The sequence below is a fragment of the Otolemur garnettii genome, unplaced genomic scaffold (assembly GCF_000181295.1).
Source record: "Otolemur garnettii isolate 467f Iridium unplaced genomic scaffold, OtoGar3 scaffold00013, whole genome shotgun sequence".
NCBI classification, from domain to species: Eukaryota; Metazoa; Chordata; class Mammalia; order Primates; family Galagidae; genus Otolemur; species Otolemur garnettii.
The window spans coordinates 17,983,651-17,999,342 of record NW_003852408.1 but is presented as its reverse complement, the minus strand read 5'-3'; positions in this window follow the sequence as shown (position 1 = coordinate 17,999,342).

Here is a 15,692-nt window from a genome sequence, read left to right as displayed (position 1 = left end):
ATTTCTCAAAAAGCTGTAATAAAATAACAATACTACCCAATTTACAGATACAAAAACAAGTACAGGCTTGGCGCCTGTGGCTCAAGTGGCTAAGGCACCAGCCAATACACCCAAGGTGGTGGGTTCAAATCCAGCCTGGCCCGCCAAACAACAATGATGGCTGCAATCAAAAAATAGCCAGGCATTGTGGTGGGCGCCTGTAGTCCCAGCTACTTGGGAGGTGGAGGCAGGAGACTCGCTTAAGCCCAGGAGGTTGCTGTGAGCTGTGATGCCATGGCACTCTACCGAGCGGGATAGCTTGAGGCTCTGTCTCAAAAAGAAAAAAAAAAAAAAGAAGAAAGAAAGAAAAAAGAAAAACAAGTACAGAGATATTAAGCAACTCATCCAACTTAGGAAGGTCACACAGCATTCAAATACTCAGATAATCTGGCATCAGTCTTCTTAACTTTGTTTTGGATCTTTCCCAGTGTACACACTAACTTACTGATATACCTACCTGCCATGTGTAAAGAGCCATTCAATAATGTGTTCACAAAGCTCTTATAAGCATGGCTCGTATATGGTAAAACTCAATGTATGCTTTTTTTTTTTTTTTTTTTTTTGTAGAGACAGAGTCTCACTCTGTTGCCTTTGGTAGAGTGCCGTGGTGTCACACAGCTCACAGCAACCTCCAATTCCTGGGCTTAAGCAATTCTCTTGCCTCAGCCTCCTGAGTAGCTGGGATTACAGGCACCCACCACAACACCTGGCTATTTTTTGGTTCCGGTTCGGCGGGGGCCGGGTTTGAAAGCACCACCCTCCCCCGGTATATGGGGCTGGTGCCCTACTCACTGAGCCACAGGAGCTGCCTCAAAGTGTGCTTTTATTAGTGTAATATTTATTTGTTTAATAAAATAGAATCTTACTCTACATATTAATATATAACTTGGTTTTACTATTTAACATGTATCATAAATATCTAGCATGATGTCTCCTTATTTATGTATATGAACATATCCATCTAAGTATAGAAACCATTTTACAAAAATGAATTCCTTTATGCTTAGAATTTTCCTCCCAATTCCTGTCTTTTTCCCTTTATTTACTGTCTCCATTCTAAGAACATCCTCAACATCATAAAAATCATAAAAATAAATGTTTATTTTGTAAATTATTATGATTACTCCAATTGCACCTCCAAGTTCAATGGAAAAGAAAAAAAAAAAACATTTGAAAGAACAAAACTCCACAAACAAAATCACAGACAGCTCCTTTGGTCATTAGTTGTAGAATACAGGATCATACTTCTGTGCTTTTTTTCATTCAAATTTATCTTGGTAGAATGTTGCAAAATCAACTAATAGAATTCTCTTTCATTATTTTATTGACTAGTAGGCTTAAGAAAAGAATTTATGTCAAAATCCTTTCGTTGGTGTGCATATTTTTCCTCTTTCTTTCTTTCTTTCTTTTTTTTTTTTTTGTTACCACAAACAATGCTGCAGAAAAACATAAAAAACATAAATTTACACATGTTGGTTTTATTTTGAAGAAACACACCATTTTAAATTGTAATAGATACTATCAAATTTCTTTTCACATTTCTACCACAAGTAAATGAAAGTACCCTTTTCCTCACATGCCTGCCAACAGTAGGTCGTCACTTTGTTTTGCATTTCACTGACCAGTGAGTTTGAAAAATCTCTTCCAAGATTTATCATACATTTGTATTGCTTCTTATGTGAATGGTCTATTCATTTTCTTTGTCCATATTTCTTTGGAAACATTTTCTTTTTATTTTATTTATATATGCCCTTTATCATCTGCATGGCAATTTTTTATCACATCACATTTTTCTATTACCTTATTCATATTATCTTTTCCCATTGAGAATTTTTTGTTAATTAACATATTCATATTTTATACTTCAGTAAATTATTATCTTATTGTCTATTAGCTTCAAACCCACCCTTCTAAATGCTTGTGATCCTGAGGCTGAAACTCTGTAATCCCTATTCCTGTTTACCAGTGGTCCCGATGTTGAGTTCTGCCCAAGGAGGAGCTAAGGAAGATGGTGAAGTTGCAGGAGGATGCCAGGACTTGGGTTTTCCTATTTGCTTATCTACTTCCTGTAGGTTTCCTGTGGCTTTGAGTTGCTTGCTTCATCATCCCCACAGCAGCAGACCCTTCCTATGGCAGCAGCTGAATCAATTTTCAATTTTTCCAAACATATAGAACCAGCCTCATTGCACTTTCTCCAAAGATACTAACACCCACCAAGTAGTGCCCCATTTTAGAAGTCCATGTTTCAGCACATCCTCTAATCATGAAGATGTAATAGTCAAACTTTTCATTGCTCCCTCAGCCCTAAGGAATAGAGTGTTTCCTGAAGTCACTACCTCTATAATACTTTAGAGCCCTCTTTTAACCCTTTTAGCTACCTAGTTAGCAATTTTATGCTTAGTTATAACATTATTTCTCTTAAATCCTCTGTTTTGGACTAAATGGTGTGGTTCCTAACTCTTACTTTAACATTTAAATAATAATTAATAAACTAATGTGGATTATTTGTATTTAAGAAAGTACAGATAATCCATTTGGTTTAGATTTTCAAATTTATTACTATAGTAATGCTTGTATTTTTTTGTTGTTCAATATTTATGATTAAATCTTTTTTATCATTTTAACGTATGTGTATGTTTTCACTTAATTAAAATAACTAGATTATATTATTGGCTTTGTGTGTGCATGTGGGTGCATGTATTTTTTATGTCTACATATGTAGATACATGTGTGTGTTTGGGTTTATGTGTACTATGTGCTCGCTTATGTGTTTCTGCAGGTTATTTGTATGTGTATATGTGTTTTTAATACCCATATAGTACAGTCTAGTGATAAGAACATTGCATAGTTGTTAAGAGTATAGCTATTAACTTAATGCTCCAGTGCAGGATTCAGAAAAGTTCTTCCTATAAAAGGCTGAATTTGATGGCCTGGGTTCTCCGTCTCAACAACTTAGCTCTGTCATTATAACTTGAAAGCATACATAAACAATGTCAAAATAAGTGGGCACGCTCTAGAGTTACTCTCTGATCATCTTTGTCCTCTCTCCCATGACTTTGCCAAGTATTTTGCCTTTTATTGTATATATCTGATTAAATGTTACTTTTCCCAGAAGGCTTTCTGTGATTCTCTACTGGATCCTTAGTGTTTAATTGTCACTTGTGCACTAACAGGGTCTGTATCACCTGGGAGCTTATTAGAAATTCAGAACCTTGGGCTTCAGGCAGTGGTGTGTTAGAGTTGGCTTGCATTGTTTCATGAGAGCTGAATATGTATGACTCTACCCAAATCTGAGTACAATGGCATCAAGTTGGTAGCTTGAAAAAGTCTATAGAGGGAATATTTACACCATGAATGTTGGCATGTGCTACAAATGCTTGTTTCAGAACACATGTTTCTCCAACACACCATTGGCCTAATGAATCAGAATCTGCATTTTAATAAGATCTCTAGGGCATTTGTATGAACATTAACATTTAACAAGCACTAAATCAGCTCTTTTATTTTCTCAAAGTACATGTTAGAGTCACATGGCATCCTAATTAAAACAGATAGAAAATGGCACACAAGCTTTATGGACACCCTGTATAGTTTTGAACTTCCATGTGTACATATTGATTTGGAAACTTCTTAAGTAGAGCTTCATAAGAAGAAATATTTTTATGTAAAAATACTCATCTTACACTTTCTGCTTGGTTCCTATGCACCTAAAATGTTGACAATTACTGCTCTAAAATACCTGTTCCCAGAGCATGCTTTACTTTCTAATTTATATAGAGCAGACCTGAGAGTCATAAAGAATTATTCCCAGGTCTTGAGACCTAATCACAGAGCTCATAAAATTTGTATGACTGAATTTTGGAATTATTATTGACTGCTGATCTTTTGTTCCTTCATTTTCCTTCCTTAAGAAGTGTGTATAGTGATCATCTTCTGCCTGCTTGAATAACGTATACTGGGTATAAAGGGATGGATAATTTGTCTCTTAGTTGTACAGGTCTATAAATTGAGAGGAACTAAACTCAAGGAGTTATTGTTAAACTGTACCCCAGGCACAGCATCCACACCTGGAAAATAAATTTCTGGCCTTTCAGCCAATGCTGTGATTGGCTGAAACTTTTGAGAAGGCTTGGGAAGGGATTGCATGTAGGAGGAAGTGAATCACAGGGAACCAGAGGGGACTATTTCCAGATTTCCTGGACTCTCTCATTGGCTTAATGATGATTTCAGAATCATCAGGGTGTTGGAGTGTGGGGAGGATGATGAGGTCAGAGGAATTTGAAAGTCCTTATCACATTAGAGATTGAGTTCATCACTTGCTGAAGTGATCCAACGTGTATAGCTAACCTCCTTCATGGGTTTTTCAAAGTTCCCACATTACTGGGGACCTCACCCATGAAATTCACCTTTTAACAATCCTCTCTCTCTCTCTGGCAGGCTGGTTTTTACCTTAGTTCATAGGCATCTAGAAAAGAAAGGTCAGAAACACAGAAACCCTCTTTCTCTAGTTCAACTACTAACCCTTGATATCCTCAACATGAACAAGGAGCTTCACATTCATCACACACGTCTTTCATCCACAGTGATGGTCACTCACTTGGTAATGTAGATTCTGTTGTCTTCAGGCTAAGCTCAAACTTCCAATCTAAACATCCTATTATTTTAATGGTATCCTTGGTACTTTATGGATTTTAAACAGATATTTCTTGAGTGGAGGAAAGCCATGCATTGTAAAACCAGGAATATCTTATATTCGAGGGTTTTCCCTTCTGAACATATCTTTTTATCTTGTTTTACCTAAGTTCTAAAAATTCATATGAGTATTATAGAAAAAAAATTAAAACTCATATTTTCTTCTTAATTTTAGAAAAAATGTGATCTAAAATGCTATCTAAATTATAGCCCCGAATGTGTGTAAAGTTTCAGTTGTGCAAGATGAAAAGGTTTTGAAGATTTGCTATACAGCATTGTATTTAGAGTTAACAATAAGATACTATCCAGTTAAAACATTGTTAAGGTGGTAGATCACTTGTGTTTTTATTAGCACAATAAAATATGTATACCCCCTTGGAAACCTTCAAAAAAGCACATGTTTTTCAGTGGAAAAAAATTTTTATTAAAAACAATACCAGTATACCTTTAAGCAGGCAATGAAATCAATAATATGACAGAATTTCCTGAATTTTGTAAATTTGAATCGTGGGGTAGTTAATAATGAGAAGAATCAAGTAAGTAGGTAACAGAAACATAAGTATTAACATTTAGAATCTATTCACCCTGAGCTGTGATTTTTTTCCTCCTTTTGCTTATCAGGAGCCCGTGAGTGAGATTGACTCTGAACTTTGAGAAGTGTTTCTATTAGTATTTCCCTCTAACCATTGTACATCATTTCTAATACCTATGTTTCTTGTAAAGGCCTGACTCGATGTTTTCCATATTAATTGTATGAGGATATGGTTTACATAGAGAGGCAGGTTTTTTTAATGCAAGAAAAAAGGCAATTTTATAAACAACATTGGTTCATTTGGTGCTACCTGTTCTACCCTGTTCTACTCAATCACTGTGAAGATATATCTTGACAAAAGGCTCATCTTCATCAAAGGAAATTCCCAAAGGGTTTGTCACTTGGATGAAATGGAATTAATTAAGTATAGTCTGTGTAAGGTGATTGGGAATATACATATGTGTGTGAAGGCCTGTGTGTGCATGTGTGTGTATAAAATAGCATGGTACTCTATGCCACAGCGATCATTTTTTTGAACCTTTGTTTCTAAGTGGCTAAAGAATTCCTCATGAAAGCTTTTCTGCTTTCAGAAAAACAGCTTGTTTCTTCTGCAATTCAACACAGAATAAAGAAATCAAAAATTCTATGTACTAAAAACAGATCCACAGTAGAAATTTGGTAGACGCAAGGCAAACTAACATTCATAAATGAAGCTAATTAGGCTTGATTTGCATATTTAACTCATCTTAATTACACATGGATTCAGCAAACAGTTTAAAAGCTGTAATCAATCTTTTACAGACATGGTTAGTTATTTACATGAAATAACAAAAACTAAGAGTCTCGTTAATGATGACTCTGTTTTCAATTTATATGCCAGTGAGATCTTTCTAGTCATAATAAAGAGATTTTTTTTTTTAACAAGTTGTAAACTTGTAAGGCTAAAATTCATTGGTTTCACAAAGATATTTTTTAAGTTTTGCAGAAAATGTGAAGTATAAATTATTCTATTCCATTAAAATAGTTAACCTTGTTCAACTAAAAGAGAATCTTCATGCAATTCTTTGATATTCCTTTTGAACTTGATAAGTAAGATACTAGGTATAATAGAAGCAAGCTGTGCCTGGCCGGTAATGGGCAGGAAAATGCTTTCTCACTGCTGGTATAAACTTTCATTAGACCCACCCTTGCACACTGGTTGCTTTCTCTTCTTTAATAATACATTTACTTGGTTATAAAGTTTGAAATAAAATCATATAGAGCACATTTGTACAATATAATTCTCTTTTCACTTCAGTGTTTTATTTAGAGAATATTTCTTAGAAGTATTTTACTAAAATAAATTATTATCTAAAAATATACACAAGTGATCTTACGAGGAGATGGTGCTTTTGTATTGCAATGTGAAGGGGTGGAGGTTGTATTAGGAGTGGCTAGAAGCAGGAAGTACAGTGAATAGGAAAAAAACACTTTGTCAAAAAAAGTTAGTGTATAAAACTTTATTCTGTGCAACTATCAAATTATTGTGAAGTTCCACTACTAACAGAGTTCCTCTCCGTAAGAGTTCCTTTATAAACTTGAAACTTGTCAGAATGGTGAGAGACAGAGAGAGAGAGAAGAGAGGAAAGAGAGAGAGGGAAGAGAGGGAGGAGAGAGATAGAGAGAAAAGAGAGAGAGGAGAGAGAGGGAAGAGAGGGAGAAGAGAGAGAGAGAGACTCATTTGCTTACTCAGTGACTCAGGTCATTGTCTTTTATTGGCCCAGTCCCGGGATGTAGGAGAGCTCTGAGAGGTACAGGAGGTTACTAAACAATCAACAAGTATCCTCAATTCCTTGTGTATACCTGCTCCCTCCACAATAGCCCACCTGGAAAGGATGAGAATTCCCAGGTTGATGAGGCATTCCCTTCTTTCTCTGGTGTAGCAATTTTTCAGGATAGGATTGAGGGTGGGACAAAACCAAAAAAGCAGTGGCACGCCTCATCCTTCTCCCCAAGTCCTGGAACACCAAAGCAAGACACCCTTGTTGCTAGAAGACTGAGGGATTCTACATACCTAACACAATCAAAAGTCCTGAGAATCATCCCTTTTGCTTGAATTGCCTTGAAAAGGAAGAGGTCACAGGGAAAGGAAAGTTAGCGAAAGGAAAACTTGCTATACTTAATAAATATCTTTCCTAGGATCAGCTTCTGTGTATTAATTTAAAAATATGCAGTAAATGCCTTCATGTACCAGTTTATCATTGTGGTTATAATTATAAACTGATGAAAGTAGATATTATCCTTACTATCGTAGAGCTTGCAATCTTCATATTGTGATTATGGAACAATTAACATTTATTGAGCACTTGAATCTCAGGCAGCAATCTCAATACTTTACATGAATTAACTTGTTTAATTCTGAAAATGGCACTATGTTGTAGATACTATATTGTTCCTATTTCACAGATGAGAATACTGAGGCTTAGAGCGTTTGAGTGACACACTAAGCATCAAAACCCAGATTCAAACACAAACAATTTTATTCCAGACACTGTGCTCTTAATCATTACAGTATATGCATGAGTGATATTCAAGTTTGTTTAGATATATACTCAAATTGACATAAAATATGCTTTTCATTTTGAGACTGCTTGCACATAAGCCCAAAATACATTTATACAATATATATAGTTTCTATATACAATGCAATAAATACTATAATATCACAGTTTAACTTTTGCAACCAGCTAATACCCCACTGACTATTGCATTCCTGAGATATTTTATGAGTACTGGAATAAGAATATTTCTAGCTCTTTGTTATGGGTTGAATTGTGTCTTCTCAAATCCATGTATTGATATCCTATTACCAATACTTCAGAAGGAGACTGTATTTGAAGTTAGGGCCTTTAGAAAGCATCATTTGGGTGGACCCTAGGCCGCTGTGACTGGTGTCCTCATGAGAAAAGATAGGAACACAGATTCACACAGAGCAAATACCATGTAAACACAGACATAGCAGCCATCTACAAGCCAAGAAGAAAGGCCTTGATCTTGGACTTTTAGACTCCAGAACTGTGAAAAAATAAATTGGTGGTGTTTAAAACATCCAGTCTGTAGCACTTTTTTTTGGCAGCCCTAGCAATCTAATATACCCCTTAGTTGTGGCAAAGGATGAAAAGACCTCTTAGTATCTGAAACTAAAATGCTAAATGCATAGTATACATCAGAAGACTTAAGTATAATTCACTAAGTACAGGAGAATACACTGGTCAGAGTCATTCACTGAGTAAATCCCATTGCTTGTCTTATATCCAGTTTTTATGAAGAGATTACTTTGGATTTGCATTGGCTACACAGGCAGGGATGGGTTCTAGTTTTGGAAGAGTAGCTTAGGTTGGTCAATGAGACTTGTTTTTGGCAGTTACAGAAGTAGAGGTTGATAACAGCCTTAAACATGTTCACTGTTGTGAAGCTTGAGCCAATTTGCTGACTTTTGAATCATTAAGTCTATTATGATCTGGCTTTTAGAAGAGAACTCACTGAAGTTAGTTGTCATTGATTAATCAGATCAGTTTGAAACAAGTTCTGATTACCTACTTATAAGTAGAGCTATAGAACTGTTACTAATTGATTACATGCATTTAAAACTAGTTCTGCTGTTTATTACAATGAATAGAAAAAATACTCGTGAATTAATCTATAAATTATAATATCCCTTACTTGTATAGGCACTAGCCTTACATGAATTCTCCTACTATAGATGGGAATTTAAATACTACTAATTTCATAGGGTAGAAATTAAAAGAGATACTATGTGTAAAGTATTTAGCATGGTGTTTATACAAACAAGGGATGTGTGTATCAATAACTTTCCAAAGAGCTGAATTCTAAACCTGGCAATTTCACTCCAGTATCACAGTCTTCATTCCCACACTATACTACCTCTCACAATAAAATGCAATGCAATATGATTTAATTTTTGCAAGAACTGAGGTAGATGCATGAGACAGTTAGGAAAAATGGTTGCATGTGCACAGACGTGTCCTTAATACATAAAAAACAAATTTACAGTGGTATTATCTGGGATGACCTGAGATCAGAAACTAAATTTTCATTAAATAGTCATTTGTAATATTTGATTTTACAACCATATTCCCACATTTCTTTTCTTAATGAAAATATTATTAATTTTAAAAAGGAGGTATTTTTTTACTAAGCACATCTGAAGGAACTTTCCAGAATGATGGAAATGTTCTGTGTCTTAGTCTGATTGTAGTTACACAGATATACACATAAATAAAAATTCATTGCATTAATCCCCTAAGAGTTGCACATTTTTACAATATGTTGTAGGAGAAGGAGCACCAGGCTTATGGGAGCGGTCACAGGTTCTTGGGGGAGGTGCTGGGAGCGAGACCGTCTCCTGGCTGGCATGGAGATGTTTTGCAGCCCGGAGACAAGCCCTCAAGCAGCTGCATGTGTTAATGAGATAAGATCCGTAGCTTGTCTGTAAGCAGGTGTCGAACTTTGAACATCTGGGGTGCATCAGGGTGGGAGTCGAGCCCGAAGCGATCATTAATCACGTAGCCCCTATATGTGCACCCACCACACCTGTTGTATAATGTTTCAATAAAAGGCCACCGCAGAGGTTATTTGGGGCTTCCCTGCACCTATGGGAAGTCCACCTTTTGCAAGCATTGTACTTTTAATCCGTGTCCCAGCTGGTTCCTGCGTGCAATGACAGGGTGCCAGAGCAGCACCGACAAGAAAATACTGGGTGCCACAGCAGCACTGACAATATGTAAATTATGTAACTAACATAAAAATTGCTTTAGCCCATCAAAAAAGCATTTTAAAATGTCGGCTTGAGGGAAAAAACTCTAAATTGAGTGGGCTCACTTTATATTTTTAAGACAAGTTTTTTCAAAAGAATATTGAATTCATTGGTTAAATAAAAGTAAGTAATTATAATAAGAAAGGAAATTTTTGAGCATTAGCACTCTAATGATTTTGGTGATAATATATTTGGCTACTTACATTATAATTTAATTTAGAACTAATTTTTAAGAGTTTTTGTCTTCAGTATTAGACTTTGATAAGTATTATTTTAATTTTGTTCAACTTTTCACATGTCACTATTGACAGTAAAAGGTCTTTTAATATTCTAGAGGAGACAAGATTAATCTTTATTCATAGGGTTTATGTCAGTCAGGCTAGGCAAGGTTGTATTATGGTAACAAACAACTTTCAGATCTCACAACATCTATATTTTATTCCTGTTCTCTGTCATTCACAGATTGGAAGTGAGGGGCTTGGGGAAGTCTTACTTAGCCAAGGATCCAGGATTCTCTAGCAGCCATTACTTTGAACTCTGATGGTTTCTTCCAGAGAGAAAAGGGACCCCTGGAGAGATAGCTCCTGTAATTAAGTGCTGGAAAAGTAGGGTTGGGGGACATAAGAGGAGTATTACATCTTAATTCTACTCACAACTCTTGAGGTAGAATGTATTACATGCCTCACACAACCACACAGGGGCCAAGGGGTGCAAAAAATTGGCAAATGGGCCCACTCACGTCATCTCTGCACGTAAAGGGTTAGGTGACATTCACATTAGATAAAATAAGGACACTGTCTTGGTTCTGGCACTTTTTAATCTATGGATTAAATGTCTTTGTTTTCTCATCTTTGGAATAAAAGTTACAATGGTAGTTTTCTTGTAGAGTCTTTATGAGGATTCAATATGGTAATAACAGTGCAGTATTTAGCAGGATGCTTTAGGTACATATTAAGCATTCCATAAAAAGTAAAGCTTCCTCCTCCACTCAGAATCATCATTTCCCTATAGTTGTTTATCAAGTAAATAGATTATGTAAAAGTCAATGGGGGAATATGCTCCGGGGCTAGAATTGTGATACAGGAAAGACATTGAGAAGTAGGACGGTGCAGACGGTTCATGTCACGACTGATGGAGAGGAAAGTAAATGCTAAGAAGATGACTACAGGATTCGTCCAACATCAAGCATATCTGATGAGTGTGTTTAGTTTTTCTTTTTCCCCCCAATTTCTCTTGTAATCTCCATGTAACCCTGTTTACTTTTTCACTCAACAACTATCTATCAAATATTATCAGCTGTTCAGGCTGTGGGGATAAAATGTTTCTCTTGTGGGGCTTGATTGTAGTGGCAGGAGACTTACAACAAACAGGGAACAAATTCATTAAGTAATTTCTTTTAATGATAAATGATATGGAATTAACAAAACAGGGTACCTGTTCGTAGGGCACTGACACCTCTGGATATAGCTGGACTAGAAAATCTTGGGGACTTGACAGTAGAAGTTTGGTTTCCATTAACGGACTATCCAGGTAGAAAGTCCTAATTGGTGGCTTTAGTCCTTATAGAAAAATCTTTTCTGTGAAATGTAAACAAATCTTCCCTGCAGAGGCTGTTTTCATTCTGTGCTTCATCATCTAGCCTTCTGTGTGTGGCCTGCAAAGAGGGGGAATTAAACCATTTAGGGGCTGTGGGGGAAAATTTTTTATGGGCCAGACCTACATGGAACTTATTTCCTGATTCCCTGTATTTCACTGGCAGAACCTCACACTTACGCTCAAGTCTGGTTGTGCCCAAGAGGAAAAAGAAGAGCGTTGGGTAAAACAGTTTCTGCTGCCATAGTGACTGGTTGTAAGATGCAGGTCAAGACTAAGAGGTTGCAGATACCATTGAAGAAGTCGTGTTTGAGTTGAGAGCAGAATAGGAAGAGCAAGGGCATGTGTATATCTCAGTGAGAACATGCAGGTGGAGAAAAGAGAAGGCCCAAGGTGGGAGCATGCTGGGCCTGTGAGAAACAGCAAGGCCGGCTTGTGGTGACTCATGTATTACCCTGACAGGAAACAGGTGGTTTCTGGATGAAAGATCAAACCGTGTCCTTACTCACAGAGTAGCTGTGTTTCTTTCCCATTCCCCAGTCACCCACAGGGGGCGGGGGGTGGGGGGAAGGGACACCCAGGTGTACCCCATTGGTATAATGGGATTATGTGCTACAGAAACTATGAAACTCAGTTTCCCTCATTCCCTCCAGGAGTGGATGGGAGGAAGGGAAAAGAAAGAAAAACTTTGCTCTAAAATGAAAACAAATCTTTCTTGGATAAGGGGGAGGTGTTCCTAACCCCCTCCAGAGGTTTCTATCTTTGGGGTTGCTGTCAATCATCCCAGGTGCCTGAACTGTTTCGAAATCCCTGATCATGAAGAAACATGAAAATATTCAAGGGCATTGTGAATGAGAAGGAAGAGTAATAAAGGATAGATTAGTGATGCAGACAGCCACGAAACCATACAAGGGGAAAGTTTAGGTTTATTCTGAATGCAATGGTAATTTTTTGTATGACTGTAAAGGAAAACAGCGTGATTTGATCCGGTTTTGTTGATTGCCATAGTGACTGTGAAAGGAATGGCAGGGCTGTGGGGTCACAGTGGGAGCCCAGGGCTCGCTAAGGAGGCCCATGTTGCAGTCAGGCTCCACAGGATGATGTCCTGCCCTGGAGTGGCAACAGTGGAGAGGGACAGAGTATGCAGAGTAGGGAATATTTTGAAGAAAGAGTTGTTGTGGATGAAAGTTGAAGTGGCGACAGGGGAGAGAAAGAGAGGCCTTCTGATTTTCAGGTTTGGGGTTGCCTTGGGCTTTTTAAGTAGCTGGTGATGCCATTTATATTCATTTTAAGGGAAAGATTTGGTGAAGATCAAGGTAGGCATCTGGGAAGTAGTAACTCAAAAAGTCTCGTTTTGCATATCATGTCTGACATGCTGTGCCAGAGAGGTCACCAGGAGGAAACAGGTGACACACGGGGTAAACTCAAGTTTAGTATTTATAGAGGGGTGTGCAGGTAAAGGAAGCCAGCACAGCATGCAGGGACCTACCACAATAGGAAGCCACATCTGTTCCTAGGCCTGAAAGGTCAAGGGAAGGAGAGCATTACCAGACACAGAGTGAGCCCCGGAGAGACCACAGGAGCTCTAGAATTTGGTGGAGGATAGGATGGCTGAAAAGAAATCACAGCTGAACAGAAAGCTGAAGCAGCAGTGTATCCACCCTCCATCTCTCTGCTCAGCCCTGTCTGGCAGGTGCTTGGTCAGGAGAGCAGGAGGCAGGGCAAGGCCACTTGGCAAGCAAATCTGAGGACAACACAGAGAAAACAGTACTCATGCCTCTGAGACCTCATTAGGGAAACATATACAGATTCAGATTTGGAGTTCATTGGAGAGGTTTGGGTGGAGATGTCGATTTGGAAGTTCTCAACATTTCAGTAGTTTGTCTGTACTATTAAGAGCTAAAATTTGTCAAGCTCTTACCTTGTGCTAGGTAGTACGCCAACATTTCCTGAGCATTATTATCTCAATTAATTCTCCTAACAAAGATATAGGCTAAATAGCATTACCTCAGTGCGCACAGTGGGAAACTGAAGCACAGTGAAGGGAAGCAGTTTGGGTTTTGCTTTGTTTTGTTTTTTAAAGACAAGGTCTCACTCTGTTGGCCAGGCTGATCACAGATCTTGAATTCACTGCAATCAGTTCCCAGGTTGTGCTCAAGTAATCCTCCTGCCTAGGCTTCTGAATACCACCACACCTGGCTAAGTTTTTTTTGTTTGTTTTTAGTAGAGAAGGATCTTGCTGTTTTGTCCAGGGTGGTCTGGAACTCCTGTCCTCAAACAATCCTCCTGCCCTGGCTCCCAAAGTGCTGAGATTACAGGCTGAAGCCATTATCATGAGCAGTAAGTAAGGTCACGTGGCTATGAGGTGGCAGATCCAAAAATGCCATGTCAGACATTTCTATCTCTAAGGCCAGGGGTAAAAACCATTATTGCACAGGGCTGAGAGAATCAAATGCTGGAGCAATGCTTTTTGGATACTCTGATAATTTTTTTGTAAACTCTTCCTTTTTAAAATTTTTTCCCTAAGCCTTTGAAAGAAAAATATTCTGACAAGAATTCATCAAAGAGGATATTCCAAATTTTAATGTCCCAGTTAGGGTTTGCTTTTGATTAAGGCTATTTGCAGACTAGAATATTAGTAGTTCGAATATTCCCTATACCACAAAAAGAGTAGATTCACTTTTATCTTAGGAACAAAGCTGGATAGAAAAGCTTTTTAAACTTTTCTTAATTCATGTAACATTTATCTTCGAGTCAGGTTTTGTTATAGCAGCACAAATGTGGTCCGTCAGCATTTCCTTTATAACCCTGTATTTCGAGGGCTTTTCAAAAGTGCCTGAGAGATTCTACTTTGCATTAGAACTTGGCATTCAGAATTTGAATCAAAAAACTAAGTTTTCCTTACCAATTAATCAAATAGTTTAGATATTCTCAAGTTATAAAAACACTAAACACAAGACTTTTGTTAATGTAAAAAATATTTTCAGACAAATTTCATAGCTTAAATCTTTATAAAAGTATTAACATTCACAAGCATAATGTCATATCATTATATATTAGTCCTCGAAGAAAATTAACCATAAAAGTTTCTAAGAATAACATAAAACACTAATTATAACATTTTATATTTTACCTTTTTGGTGTTGTAAGTAATTTATTTCTACTTTGGGAATTTTGATGGTTTGAAGTTCTCAGCATAATTGGTTTAAAGTTACGATAATATCAAGATACTACACCAGAATAGCAAGGGGATTGACGGGAGAATCCTGAGGGTGAACCAAAGTGTATCAATATAATTTTGTGAAATTTAAATTTACATGGGGAAACTTTGCACTCTACAAGCAGGAAATAGTAGTATGCACTGATTCTGTAAGTAGATTTTTTAAATTTAACTTTCTGAACATAATGGCAATAGTTAATACTAAATGGAGCTAAATTATAAAGCCTTTCCAACTTTGTTTAGTTCAGAAATATTCCATGAATGACCAATAGCAAATGAGAGGACACCACAATGCCGATCTGTCTTTAACAGACATTGTAGTCTTTCTGTCCTCTCTCTCCTGGGCTTACACGCTTTAGGGCTGACTAAATTGCAGGGTAGCAATGAGAAGAGATGAAGCCTTTGGAGTAAATGTGCTTGTCTCCTGACTGATTTCCTTGTTGTTCCAGAAACAAGTGAGACAAACTCTTACCTGGGGACATCTGCTCTAGCTCTTCTTTACACCTGGAACACTTTCCAAGATGTCTTTTTGGCCAGTTCCCCTTACTAACTTTAGTCTTTGCTCAGAACTTATCTTCTTTTGTTTGTGTGTTTGTTTGTTTGTTTTTTGTTTGGGTCAAATCCTTTTTTTTTTATTAAATCATAGCAGTGTACATTAATACTATCATGGGGTACAGTGTACTGTTTCTATAAACAATTTGAAATACTTTCATCCAACTGGTTATATAGCCTTCCTGTCTTTTTCTTAGTTATTGTGTTAAGACATTTATATTCTACAATTAGAGAGATTCACATGTACC